The sequence below is a fragment of the Canis lupus genome, chromosome 4 (genome assembly GCF_011100685.1).
Source record: "Canis lupus familiaris isolate Mischka breed German Shepherd chromosome 4, alternate assembly UU_Cfam_GSD_1.0, whole genome shotgun sequence".
NCBI classification, from domain to species: Eukaryota; Metazoa; Chordata; class Mammalia; order Carnivora; family Canidae; genus Canis; species Canis lupus.
Window position 1 is genome coordinate 79,270,255 of NC_049225.1, and position 19,717 is coordinate 79,289,971.

At 33.3% G+C, this 19,717-nt stretch overlaps 1 long non-coding RNA gene across 1 annotated transcript; it reads left to right on the forward strand.

The window, feature by feature from the left end:
• The first annotated feature begins 1,787 nt into the window (after positions 1–1,787).
• Positions 1,788–16,119, forward strand: LOC119871651. The gene is made up of 3 exons (XR_005357657.1): positions 1,788–1,858; positions 4,438–4,499; positions 16,051–16,119. It is a non-coding gene; the product is annotated as an uncharacterized LOC119871651 (long non-coding RNA).
• Positions 16,120–19,717: the final 3,598 nt, after the last annotated feature.

Sequence of the window (19,717 nt, forward strand, 5' to 3'; positions counted from 1 at the left end):
CTGATCACGGAGCTGATGCAGGGACTTGATCCCATGACCCTGAGATCATGATCTGAGCCAAAATCAAGTGTCTGTCACTTAACCAACTGAGCCACCGGGCACCACTTAACATATGTTAATCTTGAGACAATAATTATTTTGCTAGATATGTTTACATAAGTTAGCTGCATTCACCTCAAAGATTTAGGGGTCCATTCTAAAGCTTGTGTATGATGAGCTTCAGATTTCTCCAGCTTACAGGCTACTACTTGTTAGGGATGAGAGTGCTAGGACAGGCCTCTTGATACTTTCTCCTCCATCACTTTAATTGGTGAATATGCATTTACCATCAAAAATTGAGAGGATTAAGAATTGCAGAGGAAAAGAGTTAGCTGATTCAGTAGTGAAGTGAGATCTAATATGTCAAATGTAATTATATAAATTGAGCTTTCTGTTAGTATGGAAGTCAGTATGGCTGCTGTAGTTACTAAAATGGTTTGCAGTATTGCTGTCATTTTGGAAATTAGTGTTTTGAATTAAGGAGAAACAAAGGATTAATATTGCTTCCCAGAAAAGTTAGCTTGGCTTTGACTGCTGTCATGAAGATGATTCATACTTTGTGATCCAAAATAACAGCTCCCATAAATATCATGAGTGTTGTATTGAATCCAAACAATATTTAGTTATTTAAAAGTGGCTCTTTGGTGTGTAAATACAGAGATACATGAAGGAATAAGAAGGATGAGAATAACGCAAAAATGAGATGATGAACAGATAATAGATTTTTCTACCAGAGTGAACAGGCAAATACTGGGTAACACAGGTAAAATCCAAACATAGTATCATGGGGTTTATGCAACTGTTACATGAAAATGTTAGATTAGTCAAGGCAGTCTGATCCATTGTTGCAGGGAGAAATAATAGAGTATAAAATGGAGACTTGGGAAGGTGAAATGATCTTCAAACCCGGTTGCAGATAGAAAGAAACATCAAGAGAGAAGGGATGTTTCTGTTCTTAAGGATATATATAAGAGATTTAGGGTGATTGTTTTTTAAATAAATTTTACTTAAAGTAGCAAACAAAATACTATTTCTCTTAGCACCAGCTCATTCTTAATTCACAGAATTAACATATCAAAAAAACATATCGATTTTTTTTTTTTTACTACTGAGAACGTATTGAATTTTTCTTGGAAAAGTTGAGAGTACTTATTTTATTGAGGATTACAGAAGAAGATCCAATTTAAGCTATTATTAAGTGACTGCATATAATAAGGTTTATATTTAATATAAAATCAAATTTGTGTTTAAATTTTTATCAGGAAAGGAGAACTTCACGGAATAAGAGGAGCTCTGAGTTTTGATTTTTATAAAGGGAACTTAAAAATTCCAAGTAATCAATTTACAAAAGCAAATTGATAACAGGAGGAAGATCATGATACTATTTAAAATAATCTTTATTTTCCAACAAGAATAGAGATAAAAAAAAAAATAAAAAAAAAATAAAAAAATAAAAAAAAAATAAAAAAAAATAAAAAAAAAGAATAGAGATAAATATTGTTTCCCTTGATTAAGAACATCGATCTCATTACTAAATTATATTATTTTTACCATATCTGTAGCTATACTAAAGCTATTTCTGCATTAGTATACCAATGATATTGATAATTCACTGAATACATCCAATGATTAAAGGTAAACGTGAAATAATTATATTTTTTGTTAACTGTATATACTCTGGTTCATTATAATTTCACAATATGTCAAGAAATGTGTCTTTGTCTTCCCATTTCAGATGAAAGCATAAAGGCTTTGAGGCTTTAAGCTGGCAATGAACTGAATAAGGATTTCAACAAAGTTCTTTTAGACACGAAGAAAGGTATGTGTGTAACTATCATTTATACACAGAATAGAGTAGAGAAATGTGTGTGTGTGCATATGTGTATATGTGCATCTGTGTGTGGAGTAGGTGTGTATTTGTGTTTTCTACTGTACTCTTGGGCTTCTTGATCAGCATGCATTCCCTGGAATGTATCACCTACTAGGTTTTGCTCTTTTGAATGAATCAGGTCAGGCCCAGCAGTCTATAATCCATTTTATCAGCTTCACGTAGACAGGTCTAGTGTATAATTCTTGTCCTTCCTACTTTCTTCCCATATGTCTTTTGAACCACAAGGTCCCCAGCAGTGGAATTTACTTTTCTCTTCTGCTACAAACCTTTAGAGTTGGTGAAAAATTCGTTCTTTTCCTGTTGCCTGATTGAAAGGGGTATGAATTCAAATCATTTCCTAGTTTAAATTGGCTTTTCATTTATGGAGTCCTTCCTCACATATTTGTCCTGGCTGATGGTGCGATTTTGCACTGCTAAGTGCTTTGGCTTTCTTCAGAGGAAAAGCACTATCTAAGTGGAAAATGTTACAATTAATATTAAAATGAGATTCCACTGAGTTTAAAAAGATGATTTAAAAAGAAGCACAAGGAATTGCAGAAGAAAAGCAGCATATGGCTCTTTGTATTTTATAGATACGACTTTTTCACAAAGTGGACATGGTTTTTAATATATGTAATTTTTAGAAGAGAAACATAAAAAACTACATATGCAAACAGATAAAATACTGGGAATTCCAAAGTATTAAAAAGGAACACTGCACTTAGGATATTTTTCATATTACACACATTTCATATTTAAACTGACATGGAAATTTCACTTTGTTCTTGATAGCGTTTATTACTGATCATACACATACTTGACTTCAATGTTTGCATTAACAGTTTTGGATAGTAAGAAGTGTCTCACTGTTTCTTAAATGCAGTAATGATACAGGATGAGGCATTGAGAAAATCACCAAACATAGCAGCCACTGAACTAAAAATAGTACAAATGGTGCTCATATAATTGAGTTCCGTCTTTGTTCAATACGAAAATAAAATCCTACTTGATGAATACAAAGGAAATGTGTTTTTGAATAATTCTATGTTTACATAAGGGAATTATTTTTATTCAAGTTTATGTACGTAGATTTTGATTTTGATCAACTTTTACAACAATAAAACAATTCTTTAGAAGAAGACATGAATAAATCATAACCACTACAATGTTTTCCAAAAGAAATGATTTAAATAAATAAATAAATAAATAAATAAATAAATAAATAAATACAAAAGAAGTGATTTTATGGTATAAATATTAGTAAAATAAAATGTATCTTATTTTAAAGTATATGGTAAATACAGTTTCAATATGCATCTCTATTTACTATCTACTTATGTATCTGTGTGTAAATAAATGTTGGCATTCCATTTAGCACTTCTTCAAACAGCATAGATCACTAACCATCGAATCACATGACCATAACATCTGACCAGCAATTATAATTTTCATAGACAAAATCTCACATAAAACTACAGATACTACAATATAGCATTTTAGCATGGTATTTTATTATATTTTTTAGCAGGATATTTTATTTTTATTTTTATTTTTATTTATTTATTTTTTTTTTGCATTGGTTTTTTTTTAATTTTTTTTTATTTTTATTTATTTATGATAGTCACAGAGAGACAGAGAGAGAGGCAGAGACACAGGCAGAGGGAGAAGCAGGCTCCATGCACCGGGAACCCGATGTGGGATTCGATCCCGGGTCTCCGGGATCGCGCCCTGGGCCAAAGGCAGGCGCCAAACCGCTGCGCCACCCAGGGATCCCTTAGCAGGATATTTTAGATTTTAATCTAATACAACCATGTTCATAAGCACCATATTAAACATTTAAGAAGTAGAGACTTATAAATAAAATTCCACCCACTGGACTGATCTCGTTCAGAAATGGAAATCATTTATTCAATAGTATGTTAATATTTTAATGTAGTATGAATCTCATTGTCAAAAACCCCCCACCAAAACACAATAGTTTTGAAGTGCATTTATGAATGCAGGACAAGAATTTGATATTGAATCAATTTCTTATTTCTGGATTGAACATTTAGAATTTTATTGAGATGGTTCTCCAGAAATAAGTTTTTGATGGCGAAATTCAACTTAAAATATGGTTAAAACGTTTGACAAGTGATGGAACACATTTACCAGATGTCATGCTATTTCCCTTGAATGTTGTTAAGAGAAATAAATACTGCTAGGGGAACTTCCCCTAAATGTTGTTAAGAGAAATAAATACTGCTAAGGGAAAAAAAGAAGAGATTTTGATGGTTGTAAGCGTTAAAAAGTAAGAATAATTACAAATCATAATCTTCAATATTTTGGTTGCACTGGTTTTTAATAAGCAAACACAACTGTTTGTTTTACTTTATTGATCGCTTCAGCTCTAAATGTTACATGACTAGTTGAGGATCAGAATAGCTCTCTTGTTTATCCCACCTATGTTTAGAGAGTGTAGAGACAACGTAGTTCACTTTATAATGAGATGAATACTTTTTCATTAGTTTTACCTGTTTACTGTTCAGCTGCAGACACATATTTCGAAAGGCATATCTTCCCAGGATCAGTGAAGATAGTTCATCTACAGGTAAAAAAGAGTGAAGACTCAGATATATATTAATTATATTAATTCAGAATAAAATGATTTCCTACATTCTGTTTTCTGGCAAAGTCTCTAGTAATGAATTGTATCATTTTAAAGATAAATGCATATTTGGTAATTCTGACAATTTTAGTGTTCTTATTTTGAGAGTATTGCAGACATACAAATTCATAGAAGAAAATTTAACAATAATTACACTCTGTGGGGGTTTTTGTTTTGCTTTGTGTGATACATAATCTTTCAAATATGCAGTGAGTATTTAAGATTTAGTTACAAAAACGAGAGTTGGACAATCATCTCCCCTTTTCACCATGATGTATTCACTACTTTACTTTTTATTTATTGAAGATTTTACTTATTTATTCATGAGAGACACAGAGAGAGAGAGGCAGAGACACAGGCAGAGGGAGAAGCAGGCCCCATGCAGGGAGCCCAACACGGGACTTGACCCCAGGTCTCCAGGATCACGCCTTGGGCCCTAAGGTGGCGCTAAACCTCTGAGCCACCCGGGCTGCCCTTGTATTCACTACTTTAAAAGGCACGTTTTAATATCCAAATCTATCTTAAGCTTATCATTTGTTGTTCAAGTCAACTTCAAAACTCAGTTTGCTTAAACTGGATGCAGAAAAACTTTGACAGCTGTACAAACTATTAAAACGTTGTTAGGTTGTGTATGTATGTATTCACCTATATCTATTTACTCACTAATTGGTAGACAAAACTTTTGTTCCAGGAATGTTATCCATGGTGAAGACAGGGGAATAGAGAACCAGAGCACGTTTCCATATTGGAGCTCATAAACATTAGTTACAGTGAATGAATGGAGACTACATGTCATAAAAATTCTAATGTTTTTCTCTTGTAAATTTGCCAGATGTTGAATCATATAGTTTGGAAGGTTTGAAATTAATTATTCAAATCATTTCTCTGTCATTATATTCTCTGGTGTGATACAAAGTTGTAGTTGATAAATACAAATGGCTAACCATCTCATTCTGAATATAAACTTAAGACCCTTGTTTAAATATGTAGAAGGAAAAATGAAAAAGCAATGTGTGCTTCAGAGAATTTACTTTGGCAGTATTCTTGAAGCATGTGTAATATTTATCAACTTAGTAAGTGAAATCCATTTATAATAGACACTGAAATCTCTTGCACTCACCTCTGTGTGTCACAGTATAATCAGTTATGAAATTGAGGCCAGGAAAATAATGGAACTATTTGTGTCACATTTAAATAGCAATGTTAATTTGATGGAGAAATCATTATATAATATTGTAATTATTGACATTAATTTCAGATTATCTTTCACATTAAGTATAAAGAGTTAAATTGTTATGAAATAATAATTAAAAGAGAAAACACCTTAGCACATTTTTCAGCAAAATTTTTTTCATTCATTTTTATTTATGGCATACGACAATGCTCAGGTGAAGATTTTTTTTTTTAAGACTCATCTCCTATATGTAGTTTCTCTTTGAACTTCTATCATATTGTTTTAACATACATGTGATATTGTCATGCAAATTAAAATGAGTCTATCGTTATCCTTTGTCACATAGCAATTTACTTATTTCTCACTGTTTCCCTCCTCTTACATATAAGTCTTATACTTACATATAAGTAACGGACCTGACTTTACCTGATTCATTCATTTTCTTAAGTAAATCAAGTATTGAACAATTCTTCAGTGAATGAGAAATGCAGCAGATGTCAAACTTGGCATACTGAAGATGCACTATCGTATCAAATATGGGTGATGGAAAATAAATGCTAAAGTTACTAATCCTTGAAAAGCAGTTGGCAGAGCAATCACTGACTCGATCTACATTAATATAACTTTAGATATGTCCTACTAAACATATTTCAAATTCCCTTCTAGAGGAGATCATAAATTTAATGAGCATTTAAAAAATTAAGTTTAGATTGAAAACAATTATCCTCATCTAGTCTATAGGCAATTATGTGTGGGTACAAAAAGATGCTGGCAAATATTAAAATTTGCAGCACATTTTGAGACTGCAGTTGTAAATATGAAAGAGTGGAATATTATATTTTAGCACAAGAGAAGTGAAGTCCGCTTCCTTTAGTACAAGTTTTATTTGCAGAAGGAATGTTCTTAAGACCTCATTTGTTACTATAAATATATTATAGCAATGTGTCTTCCACTTGCCTAAAGTAAAGAGTTTGCTTTAATTAATACCTCAGTCTAAAAACTAAAACATCAAACACTACATATGCTAAATTCTCACACCACATACAGCAAACACACATGGACTGCTTGAAAATTTTAGCTACAGATGCTGCTCTGGTCATTAGGGCTTATTGGAAATCTCTTGAAAAAAGAACTGTTTAATCACTTCTTTGCAAATGTTCAGCTAGCATACATAGTTGATGGCATTTAAATAAAACATATTATAAGAAAAATATATTAAATTTCTGATTTAGCATTAACATACTTTGAAATCCCACGATATTAAGTGGTTCTCTTAACAGAATGACTTCTACATAAAGTAGAGATGGCATAAAATATAGGTTACTTTATTATTTTCATAAAAAATTTGCAGTTTGAGGATTACATTTACATTTACCTTATCATTTACACTATCGTCATGAGAAAAGAGAATTAGATAAAATCTAAATCCTCAGCCTATTTTTGACTTTCAAATCTATAAGTAAATAGAGATGGCAGATAATCAGGGCTTTCCTAACCTGGAACAATTTACTTATTTCCTTCCTAACCTGGTAACAATTTACCTATTTCACCCAAATGCCATAAAGATAAACAGCAGAAAAAAAAAATTAGGATGGTGAGCAGAGAAGATGGGAATCTTGTCAACCATTTATACAAAATTTTCCATACAACTTGCAGGCTTCATTAAATTAGGGATAATGTTGGGAGAATAGACAATTAGTGTGCAAGGATTCTTTATTCACTGGATTCTCAATATTTATTGAGATTCCAGAAGGGGACAGAGTTAACCTAAGGGAAAAATCACCATAGTAAAATGAAATTCTGTATATTTATAGATGATATTGGTAATATTTTCTCCTTTTCTCTCTCTCTCTCTCCTTCATCTCTCTCCTGGTTTTTAACTTTGCTTATTGATAAGATCACCAGTATCTGTTTTCAATGTCTGCAGATTTGGGTAAGATTACATTTTTCTCTCTATATGTGATACAACATTTTATTTTTCAGTTAAAATATTTTCAGAGTTTTAACAAAGCTATCAAGGGCTAACCAATGGTTGATATAAAACGATCAATCTATTATGAACAATGACACCATTAACATTCTGTATGTGTTCAAAGCAGTAGTTCATTGGTCTTAGTAGCTACTTCATGGGTTTATGTTTTTAATGGTTTATGTAGGTATAATTTTAGTGGAAAACCTAGGTTTTGATTATGTATTGACAATATGCAAAGTACTATTATTTTGATAATGTGACTCTTCTGACCACTAATCACTTTGATACTCCATCCAGAAGAAAAGGAAAATAGGCATTAGCAGTACTGAATACATTCATAATGCTGTACAGCTATCACCATTTTCCAACTATATGTCTTTTTATCTTGTAAAACTGAAATTCCATATCCATGAAGCAATAGCACCTCATTTCCCTATTTTTCAAACTCCTGACAATCATCATTCTACTTTCTGTGCCTATAATTTTAACTAATCTAAGTACCTCATAGGAGTAGAATCATATAGTAATTTGTGTTTTTGTGATTGGCTTATTTCACTTAACATAATGTCTTCAAGACTTATCCATGTTGTAGCATACATCAGAATTTTCTGTTTTTTTTTTTAAGGTTGAATGATATTCCTCAAATTCAAGAGCACAGAAAATAAACGACCTAATTCTGAAGTGAGCAAAGAATGTGAATAGACACTTCTCCAAAGATGTAGAAATGGGGACTCCTGGGTAGCTCAGCAGTTGAGTGGCTGCTTTCGGCCCAGGGCATGATCCGGGGGTCCTGAGATCAAGTCCCACATTGGGATCCCTGCGAAGAGTCTGCTTCTCCTTCTGCCTATGTTTCTGCCTCTCTCTCTCTCTCTCTCTCTCATGAATAAGTAAGATCTTTTAAAAAAAGAAGATGTACAAATGGCTAATAAGCACATGAAAAAATGCTCAAGAGTCAAAACCATGAGGTATCACCTTATACTCTTTAGGATAGCTACTGTCAGACAAAACAAAAAATACAAAAGACAAAACCAGAAAATAGCAAGAGTCGGTAAGGATGTGAAGAAATTGGGACCCCTGTGCACTGTTGCTGGGGATATAAAATGGTACAATCCTGTGGAAAACAGTTTGGTGGTTCTTGAAGAATCTAAAAACAAAATTACCATATGAACCAGCAATTCTACTTGTGATCATATAACCAAAAAGTTGAAAGCAGTATCTCAAGAGATATCTGTAGGCTTGTGTTCATGCCTGCATTATTCACAAAAGTGAAAACGTGAAGGCAACCATAGTGTACTTCCATGGATAAATGGATAAGAAAATGGTGACATAGACAATTATTTAAACAAATGAATATACAAATTTCAGGCAACTAGAATGTTTTTTGCCTCCTAAAAACATTCTATGCTTTGAGCTTGATTTTTCTCTATTAATATGATCTTGTGTTGTTTTCTAAACTGAAATTTAAAATGTTCTTATTGGGGATCCCTGGGTGGCTCAGCAGTTTGGCATCTGCATTCAGCCCAGGGTGTGATCCTGGAGTCCAGGGATCGAGTCCCATGTCAGGCTCCTGCATGGAGCCTGCTTCTCCCACTGCCTGCGTCTCTGCCTCTCTCTCTTTGTGTCTCTCGTGAATAAATCTTCTAATTCACTTAGAGCAATTAATACTTACTAGAATCAGTTCTTCACCTATGATTTCACTACACATATTTCCATCCATTCATCCATTTTGCTTTGTGATACATAGCTATGATTTTCTTGTGTGTGTGTGTGTGTGTGTGTGTGTGCAGACATCTTAAATTTTTATGCATAGTAAAAATGTTTGGTCTCATTCGTTATGCTATTTGGTTTTCTGTCATAGTAAAATTGAATATATGTATATGTGTTATCCCAGCATTTTAATGGATTCACTTTCATATTTTACTTTTAACACAGCTGATTTTTTTTTTGATTTTTTTTTTTTTTAATGTAAAGAGTGAGAAAGAAATAATCATACCTGATGGATGAGAGCTGGTAGCTGGGATAGCTGTTTTCATATAGGTCATGTGGTTCTCCTACTAACATTGACAATTTTTGCAGAAAATAAATATCTGACTAGAACTTCCTATGACATGGATAAAACAAAAGACAAATAACTTATAATCATTTCCAGTTAGATACTAGAAACAAAGTTACTATACAACCACTAAAATGAGCAAACATTTCCATGGTTTATGACATATGTCCCTTGTTTTAGCAAGTGATAAGTCCAGCTTTGGCTATCTGTGTGTTCCTGAAGTCTATGGCTTGTAGACATCAAATGGAGTAAAATATGAATCCAAAATTATTTTTTGCAGATGGCTATCTTATAAATATCTCACTATAATTCATTTGCCAACTCTAGAATACAAACTAATGTATATATGATGATTAACATAATAAGGGTAAATAGCATTAGGAAGTTACAGACACACACACAAAAGCATCCTATATAAATGTAAAACTTAGCAATTGATAAATATGGTTGTATGCAATTGAAGGGGAAAACAAACTGTGGTATTAATACGGAGTTTTAATGTATCTCCTTTTTTTAGCATTACACTATAGCTATAGAGTAAGAGAATGTCCAATGTCTTTGGAAATGGTATCGTATACTTATTTTTTTGCCACCTCAAATTTTATAAAGATTACATGAGATATATATTTATATTATAAAACGAAAGATAACAGAAATAATTAGATTTGTCTGGACGTTCTCCAAAAACTATTTAACTCAAGACTATTTTAAGAGCTGGATTGTTTATCCAGCTAACAGCCAAGAGAGAAATTCAATTTTCTTTAAATTGAATGTATCAGGGACGCCTGGGTGGCTCAGTGGTTGAGCGTCTGCCTTTGACCCAGGGCTTGATCCTGGAGTCCCATGATCGAGTCCCACATCAGGCTCTCTGCATGGAGTCTGCTTCTCCCTCTGCCTGTGTCTCTGCCTCTCTCTCTGTGTCTCTCATGAATAAATAAATAAAATCTAAAAAAATAAATAAATAAATTGAATGTATCAAATAGAACACATATACTGTAATGATTTTATGATTATCAGGATTAATAATAAACCTACTCTAGATCAATCACAGAGACCTGTACAATAATTATTTATACATATCTTTCAACTGATGGTTTGATCAAATTATCTATTTATTTATCTGTCTACCTATTTATTTTAGTCCAAAATCCCCTTGTAATAATTTTCTGAAGATGTATTGTGTCAAGAGGTAATGCCTTGACTGCTCATAACCTGTTTTTTTTGCATAATCTGTTTTTGATTCAAGAAACATACCTAGCTAACTACATATCTCTATATTATTTGTTAACATTCAAGCGAGAATTTCACTGTCTTCCATTTTTACTAATGGTCATAAACATAAGACATTAGCCGGAACTATTTAGTCATTTATCACGATATAAATTGGCCATTGTTTTTGATCAATATTTGTGTGAAAATTTTTACCAAAAATTTTTAAAAGTGCATGCCCTATCCATCATTGTTATAATTCTGGTAAAATTGTAAAGGCAAGACATTGACAAGAATCCAAACACCAGGGGCTTTGGCTGTCTTCTAACAGGTTTCATGCAGCTAACCTGCAACACATTTTAAATATGTTCCTCACACTATGTGCTTATTCTTGGGATAGGCTAAAGCCTTTCTTTGCTGGAACTTATGACCCTAACAACAACAAAGAATTACTTGATGTTGTGTTCACACTCTGGGAAATTACGAAATAACTCTTCTAATGACAGAGGCACCCATTTTACTGGAACTATTACAAATATCTTTGTACAGCCTTGGCAATTAATAAGAAAGTTAATTGTCCTTATCACCTCTAGTCTTTGGAAAAGGTGGTAAGTACAAATTGAATTCTGAAACCAAAATTGGCAGAGCTTTCAGGGATTATTAAACATTCATGGCCTAAAATATTGCTCTTTTTTAATAACAGCTAGATCAACACCTTCTGAGGCTACTACTCCCTTGAAAAATTACTTAGAGGCTACCCCAAATTTCTGTGAATAGCATTACCAATTCTAATTTTCACATTCTGACAAGCAGACGTGAACAAATATCACATGTGACTCCATATGGGATACATCTAATATTGCCACCAGGTATGGGCAGCATTCAACATCCTCCTAAACAACCTCTGCATGAACAAAATCTGGACAATGGGTCTCTGAATTAACATCAGAATAAGACATTATTTGAACCCCATTGGAAATGACTTCAACAGATACTTTTAACAATTATCACATCAGTGAAGTATCAGAATTTTGTCCTTGTGTCAGTATTTATTACACAGAGACAGAAGTAATTCTCAAACCACTTGATGATTGTCAACATTGTAAAGGTAGAGGTGAAGATTCTTAGAAATCTTACAGAAGCAAATTGTCTTCAGGAGGTAGATAGGTTCTACTCAGCATCCAGAGAACTGAATCCAGAGAGCTAGAGTCACGTATTGAACTTCAATAAAGCGTGCATCCTTTTTCCTGGCTACTTTCTTTTCTTTTTGCTGGATTAAGATTTTGAACAATTCATAAACATATCTGTCATCTCTACATCCCACATTTTAAAAATTACTTTCTGCCTTCTTATTTACTTCCTGGCCTAAGTAGAAGACCAGTTGCAATTTAATCATGATTTGGCTCAAGTGAATGATGAAACACACTTGCTGAGCTTATGCACATTTTCTTTCTACAGGTACTCAGATTCCCTCGATACCAATTTCTTTTAATAATCAGTTTGGTTTCCTGCAAAATTGGCTCAACCACTAAATATTTTTTTACATGGCAAACACCATTAATAAACCAGACCTCCTGGAATCTAAGATGCTAATAATTCAAGCTAAATTCTAATTTTTTTTCTGTCCTCAAGCCCCTCAAATTATGTTTTATAAGAGGCCCACACAGTAGGGAGAATACTGCATGCCTGCAGTTCAGAAGATAGCAAGAGAACTCAGCAAAGCGTCCAAGGCTACAGAACTTCTTGCCCAAATGGTTCATTAAATTGAACACTAGTTATTTTGGAATAGGCCTCCACAGATATAATATTGGCTTCTCCAAAAATAATATATGCTGTTTTATTTATTTATTTATTTATTTTTTTTTTTTTATTTTATTTTTTTTTATTGGTGTTCAATTTACTAACATACAGAATAACACCCAGTGCCCGTCACCCATTCACTCCCACCCCCCGCCCTCCTCCCCTTCTACCACCCCTAGTTCGTTTCCCAGAGTTAGCAGTCTTTATGTTCTGTCTCCCTTTCTGATATTTCCCACACATTTCTTCTCCCTTCCCTTATTTTCCCTTTCACTATTATTTATATTCCCCAAATGAATGAGAACATATAATGTTTGTCCTTCTCCGACTGACTTACTTCACTCAGCATAATACCCTCCAGTTCCATCCACGTTGAAGCAAATGGTGGGTATTTGTCATTTCTGATAGCTGAGTAATATTCCATTGTATACATAAACCACATCTTCTTTATCCATTCATCTTTCGTTGGACACCGAGGCTCCTTCCACAGTTTGGCTATCGTGGCCATTGCTGCTAGAAACATCGGGGTGCAGGTGTCCCAGCGTTTCATTGCATTTGTATCTTTGGGGTAAATCCCCAACAGTGCAATTGCTGGGTCGTAGGGCAGGTATATTTTTAACTGTTTGAGGAACCTCCACACAGTTTTCCACAGACAACCTACAGAATGGGAGAAGATATTTGCAAATGACATATCAGATAAAGGGCTAGTTTCCAAGATCTATAAAGAACTTATTAAACTCAACACCAAAGAAACAAACAATCCAATCATGAAATGGGCAAAAGACATGAACAGAAATCTCACAGAAGAAGACATAGACATGGCCAACATGCACATGAGAAAATGCTCTGCATCACTTGCCATCAGGGAAATACAAATCAAAACCACAATGAGATACCACCTCACACCAGTGAGAATGGGAAAAATTAACAAGGCAGGAAACAACAAATGTTGGAGAGGATATGGAGAAAAGGGAACCCTCTTACACTGTTGGTGGGAATGTGAACTGGTGCAGCCACTGTGGAAAACTGTGTGGAGGTTCCTCAAACAGTTAAAAATATATGCTGTTTTAAGGGAAGAATATTGTGCTTGCATCCATACAGACCCTTGGAAGATTCTCTATGGATGCAGGCACAACATTCTTCCTAGATCTGTGAAACACAAACATAATATAGATATTTTTTTTTTAAATAATGCCATATGTTTCTGTGGATTCTTCGGATTTAAGTTAAGTTCTGTTGTCTTGGCTTAATTTAGGCACTTTTGAATCTTGGTTTAAAACTGATTCACAGGGAACCCTGGGTGGCGCAGCGGTTTTAGTGCCTGCCTTTGGCCCAGGGCGCGATCCTGGAGACCCAGGATCGAATCCCATGTCGGGCTCCCGGGGAATGGAGCCTGCTTTTCCCTCTGCCTATGTCTCTGCCTCTCTCTCTCTCTCTCTCTGTGTGACTATCATAAAAAAAAAAAAAAAAAAAAAAAAAAAAACTGATTCACAGGCTCTGATAACTATCCTTCTCTTGGTATTTTCTATGTTGTAGCGTTCAAGTGTGTGATCTTTAGAATCTTAAATGATCTTACGTAGCTGCTGTCCTGTTGACATGCTGAATGATCCAACAACTGACCTGCCAAAAAAAAAAAAAAAAAAAACAGGAAAATTTGACTTTCATAGAGGTTGAAACAAATACCCTCAAATACTTTGTATGTGGTTACACCATTTCATAAGAAATGAAGAAAATAAAAATAGTAAATGAAGAAATGCATTGACCATTTCTCTAGATGCTGATACCCAACACTTTAGCTTACGCTGAAGAATGACAATGAAAGATGATACCGAGAACCAAACACATCTACACCCATTCACCTTAATGTCTTCATTAACACAATCTATTACTCAATTCTTCACACTAACATGGCCATATTATTCTAGAAAACATTTGTTCAGGAAGATGAAATTGTATGTAACTGTTTTTGTTTCAAAAACTTCTAGAAAGTATTCAACTAGCAAAAATCAAAGCTCAGCTAAGCTTAATGACCTTGCAGGATGTGCCTCTGCTGGTCCTTATTGTTGACAACTCTGTGTCCACTAATCCTAAATTATTACACTATTCATTTTCCCAACTCTCATCAGGACATCACATTGACTCACCTTAAATCACACACCCAATAAATTTCATATATACCCTACCCATTCTTATTCTTTTCTGAGATACTACTAAGACTACATTGAGAGTTAATTTTGACTATTACGGTCAGCAATATTCCACTTTGCTTTATCAATCAACAGATTGTTCTAGGGAGTCAATATTTGGCATTTTATATGTGTGGCTGGGAGAAAAATAGAAGGAAAGAGATCAATTAGGACTTTTATATCAGTAGGTTGTTTGAACAAATGTGGGACATGGGTGAGCAAATTGGGAGAATAAACTTTTCCTTTTGTGGGTGAAACTTTTACCTGATCAAAAATTGCATATGTATTAGAAGAAAAATGTCTTCAAACACAGTAATTCAGAATATATTGTGTATCCATACAAATCATATACATACATTTATTTTTATATATACAGTACATTTTCATAAGATTCAAAGTACCTGACTGAATAATCTAGTGGGGAGGGGGTGGCTTGATGGCGCTGCCTATGCAAAATATGTTACATTATCACTACTTCCATCTTTAAAAGCAAAAAATGATAGAGTATTCCATGGCTGCATTAATAAAATACTTTGAAAGTATGCATATATTCTGTTTAGTTCTTCACTTTCATTCCCAGAGCAATAAAATCTACCAGAATAAATGGTCCATCCAAATCAAATGAAGTATCATTTACAATTTTTTTTTTTGCCTCATATCTTTTAGAAAAAAAATACTTGGGAAGACAGACATACCTTTGATTAAGCTTTAGGGAAATTTGAAATGAAGTACAATATATCTCAGAGACTTTTCAGTAAAAAAGCATAAGTAAACTTAGTGTCTGAAATCTTAGAAGACAGACACTTTACTATGCCTTATAGGCTTTCAGCCTTATATTGAATATTTTTTTTCATTTTTTATTTGAACAGATTATGACATTCTTAACATTTGTAAAAATTAATCATGATGCATTTGATATCTTTGGATTTTATGTGTTATGCCTCAATGTAAATAATAAAAGGAAATGTTAGTGGTAAACTCTTCATGAATATGAAAAACAAGCATTTTTCCCACTTTGCAAATTATCTTGATATCTTTGAGGGTCCTGGATAGAGATATCTCACACCAAGAATTTTTGCCTGATTTATTATGTATCTTCCTAGGTGTCCTAGCAAGGTGAAAGAGCAAGAAAAGCAGATGGAAAACAGCAGGTACATGTTTTTTGATGCGAGAAACTCATTCATGATGATGACACTATTACTGTTCAAGATGGAAACAATGAAATGTAATTTAAGGTGAATAAGCAATGGAAGTGCAATAAATCAAAGTAAATGAATACCAGCTCTGTCTGAAAAATAAAAATAGTGATGGTGTATTTCATTCAGACATAACTACTCTCCTAAAAGTAAAATGGAAGCTAATGACCTCCTTAATAATAATTACATGTTTCCTTATTAACAAGAATCTCCCCATTATCAAAGATGCAAACAGGTATAAAAAGAATTCCACTCAAAAAGCATTATCACACTTCAAAAGTTCTAGAATCATTGTTTTGAAAAAGCCATTGAATTGTATTATTCTTAACTTAAAACAGTATCAACATTGGGATATCAGGGAAAAAAAATATGTTCTTACAATTGTCCTAACCAAGATATTTACCATGATTTCACTATATTCTATGTGAATATTTAAATAGTACTCATATCTTTACAGCCTCAGTATCTATGGCCACAGATCACTATTGCTTTTCTTAAATTTTCTTAGAGAAAATGAAAAGCACTTGTTCACAATCTCCATATCATGTTCCTTAATGTACTTTGTGACCCCAAAAGACGTTAATTATGCTTTTTTCATCTTATTTATTTCATTTAGATTTCCAGTCTTTGTTTCTATGTCTATCATCTGAAGTCTGTTTCTCTTCAATATTTTTTTTTTTTTTTATGATAGTCGCACAGAGAGAGAGAGAGAGATGCAGAGACACAGGCAGAGGGAGAAGCAGGCTCCATGCACCGGGAGCCGGAGTGGGACTCGATCCCAGGTCTCCAGGATCGCGCCCTGGGCCAAAGGCAGGCGCCAAACCGCTGCGACATCCAGGGATCCCTGTTTCTCTTCAATTTCAAGGCACAGAATTATACATAATGCCAGAGTGAGTGTTTACTCTTTGCTGAGTATGAAAATGGTCTTATGTTTTAGTCAATGGGCTTGTTGCCTTTCAATATATTTATTTTTAATGAAATACTATGTGCTCAGCTCATTATATATTCTGAAACTTTGGTCTTTAATTTTAAGCCAGATGTAGCAATACTTTTTACCTAGTATTATAAGATACTGTGTGAAGGCAAAATGGCAGTGTCAAAAACCAATGTATCAAAATAAACAAAAAAAATCTTTTTTTTTTTTTTTTAAATAAAGAGAGGTAATCCTGGTTGACAGGAACTTTTATTTATAGAGAGGTGGAATTAAACAGACTTGATCAAAGGGGTTTAATAGGAAATATTTGTTTCAACAGTAAGAATGAGCCTTTGAAGGTAGATGTATTTGTTATTAAGGTTAAAAATAGGCCCAAGCCCAGAGCTCTCTGGGGAAGGAAAGAAGCCTAAAGTTTGGTCAAACCAAATAACAGGCAATCTTGAACACTTGTTGAGCAGAAACACTGCTTAAATTTAAACCCAGTCATTCTAGAATCTATCTAGGAAGTTATGAGAAATTTTAAGACAGTTAAATTCTATTTCACAGAACTAAATCACAGCTGCTTGTATTGATGACTTCTGTCTATATTATTTATAATTGATAGGTTGTGTATTCAATATGCAATTTCATTTTTTGTATGTTTTATGACTGTCTTACCCCAGGCTGCCAGAGCAAAATACCCATAAAATAGGTGGCTTAACCAACATTTATTTCTCACAGTTTTGGAGACTAAAAGTCTGAGCCAGAGTGCAGCATAGTTAGATTTTGGTGAGAACCTTCTTCTGAGTAGCAGGCTGCTCACTTCTCATTTGATCCTCACGTGGTGGAAAGAGAGAGAGCTCTGGTCCCTTCACTGCCTTAATAGGGAAATCAGTCCCATGACCTAATTGTCTCTCAAAGACCCCATTTCCAAGTACTGTCACATTATGGATTAAATTACAACATACAAATTTTAGGAGGACACAAACACTCAGATCATAACAGCCTCTCATATGTTGTATTATCTGTGTATTATAATATTTTAGCAACGTTGTAATAACATGAAATAAAACAAACATAGAAATTGGAAAAGACATAAACATGGAGTTCTTACTAAGCTCTTTTCACACGATAACTCTGTTTATAAAAAGAATGTATACTTTGAAAAACCAGCTGCATTTTAACTTAAAATAACATATAAATAATTTTTATATAAAGAAGACATCTCGATGAGAAAATGAGCTGTGCTCACATTAGTGATTTCTTAGATATGCACTTGACTAGTAGAAATATTTTATTTTGGGTAGAATATGATGTGATAGCTTATAAAGAACATATTCTATTATAAAATAGCATACCTATCAGTTTACTATTGCTATAATAATTGACTTTCATATTTACTTCAGAGTGGAAATTTGTAGTTAAATATTTTAGATGCTAACTTTTTTGATCCACATGATTATTATATAAGTACTTGTCATAAAATATTAAAGTCCAGAGGCATAAAGATAGATTTATTAGAATATCATATCCTTGAAAATATGTTGAAATCTCTCTTTACCAAATATAATTTCTTCCAATTCATCAAGAAATTATGTAGTATTAATGGAGGTGGCCACTTTTAAAGAAGTATGTGCTTTCTGAGTTAACTTCAGCTGGTTGAAGGTCAATTCATCAGGTAACTGTAATTTATAAAAGAAAATAGAGAAGAATGTTTCAACATCAACCATCTTTCTCCAAAGGCACATGAAATATTTAAATGTAAGTTACAGACTAAAGAGAGAAGTTGTTGAAAATATTTTACTGAAACTCAGGCATTTCTAGATATTTTTCTGCTTTCTCTATCAGAATCTTACTAGAAAGAAAAAATAAAGAGGAATAAAACCTATCTCACAATTATTCTGCACTTGATTAATTCATTTGTTGTTAACAAGCTAAACTTTTTCTTGAATATGTTCTGATCACGCCTTTGATCATAACATTTTTAATTTTTTCTTCTCAAAAAAAGTTAAATAGGTAATTGAAAATGAACACTAGTGATTTGCCTTGTACTAGCATTTAAAAAATGTTGTGTGTGTGTGTGTGTGGGGGGGGGTTGTCCTCACCTTCATCCAAAATAAAGTCTGCAGTTTCACTGTGCCATTAATCTAGCCTACCAGACAGTAAACCCACAGACCTCTTAGATTTTACAAGGTTCATTGTAAAGAAATATAAATGTATAGTAGGCACTCACAGAGTCTAACAATGTAATTAAAAGATAGTTTTTTACTTGTTACCATAGATCACAAGATCACAGGAAGTTAATATATAGAATTTATTTGACTTTTAGCATCTGCTTCTCAGGAAATGGGTGATAAGGGAAAACATACTATGTTTGTTTACTTTGGTACAAATTATTCGGTTTCAAATTGTAAAATGAATCATAAACAACTCAGTTATTTCATTTTCTTAATTTGAGGCCAATTAAAGAGATTTTAGAGATATATAAATCAAGTAGAAATGTATGGCTCAAATAAAAATGGTTGTATAAGATAGAGGCTTAAAGTGTGAGAGTTATTTTGGACAGTGCCAAGTAAATTGAATGATGTTAATCATTATCCACTATGTGGAAAGCTTTGTCAGAAATCATCGTGTTTTTCTGATACTTGAAGAATATGTCTG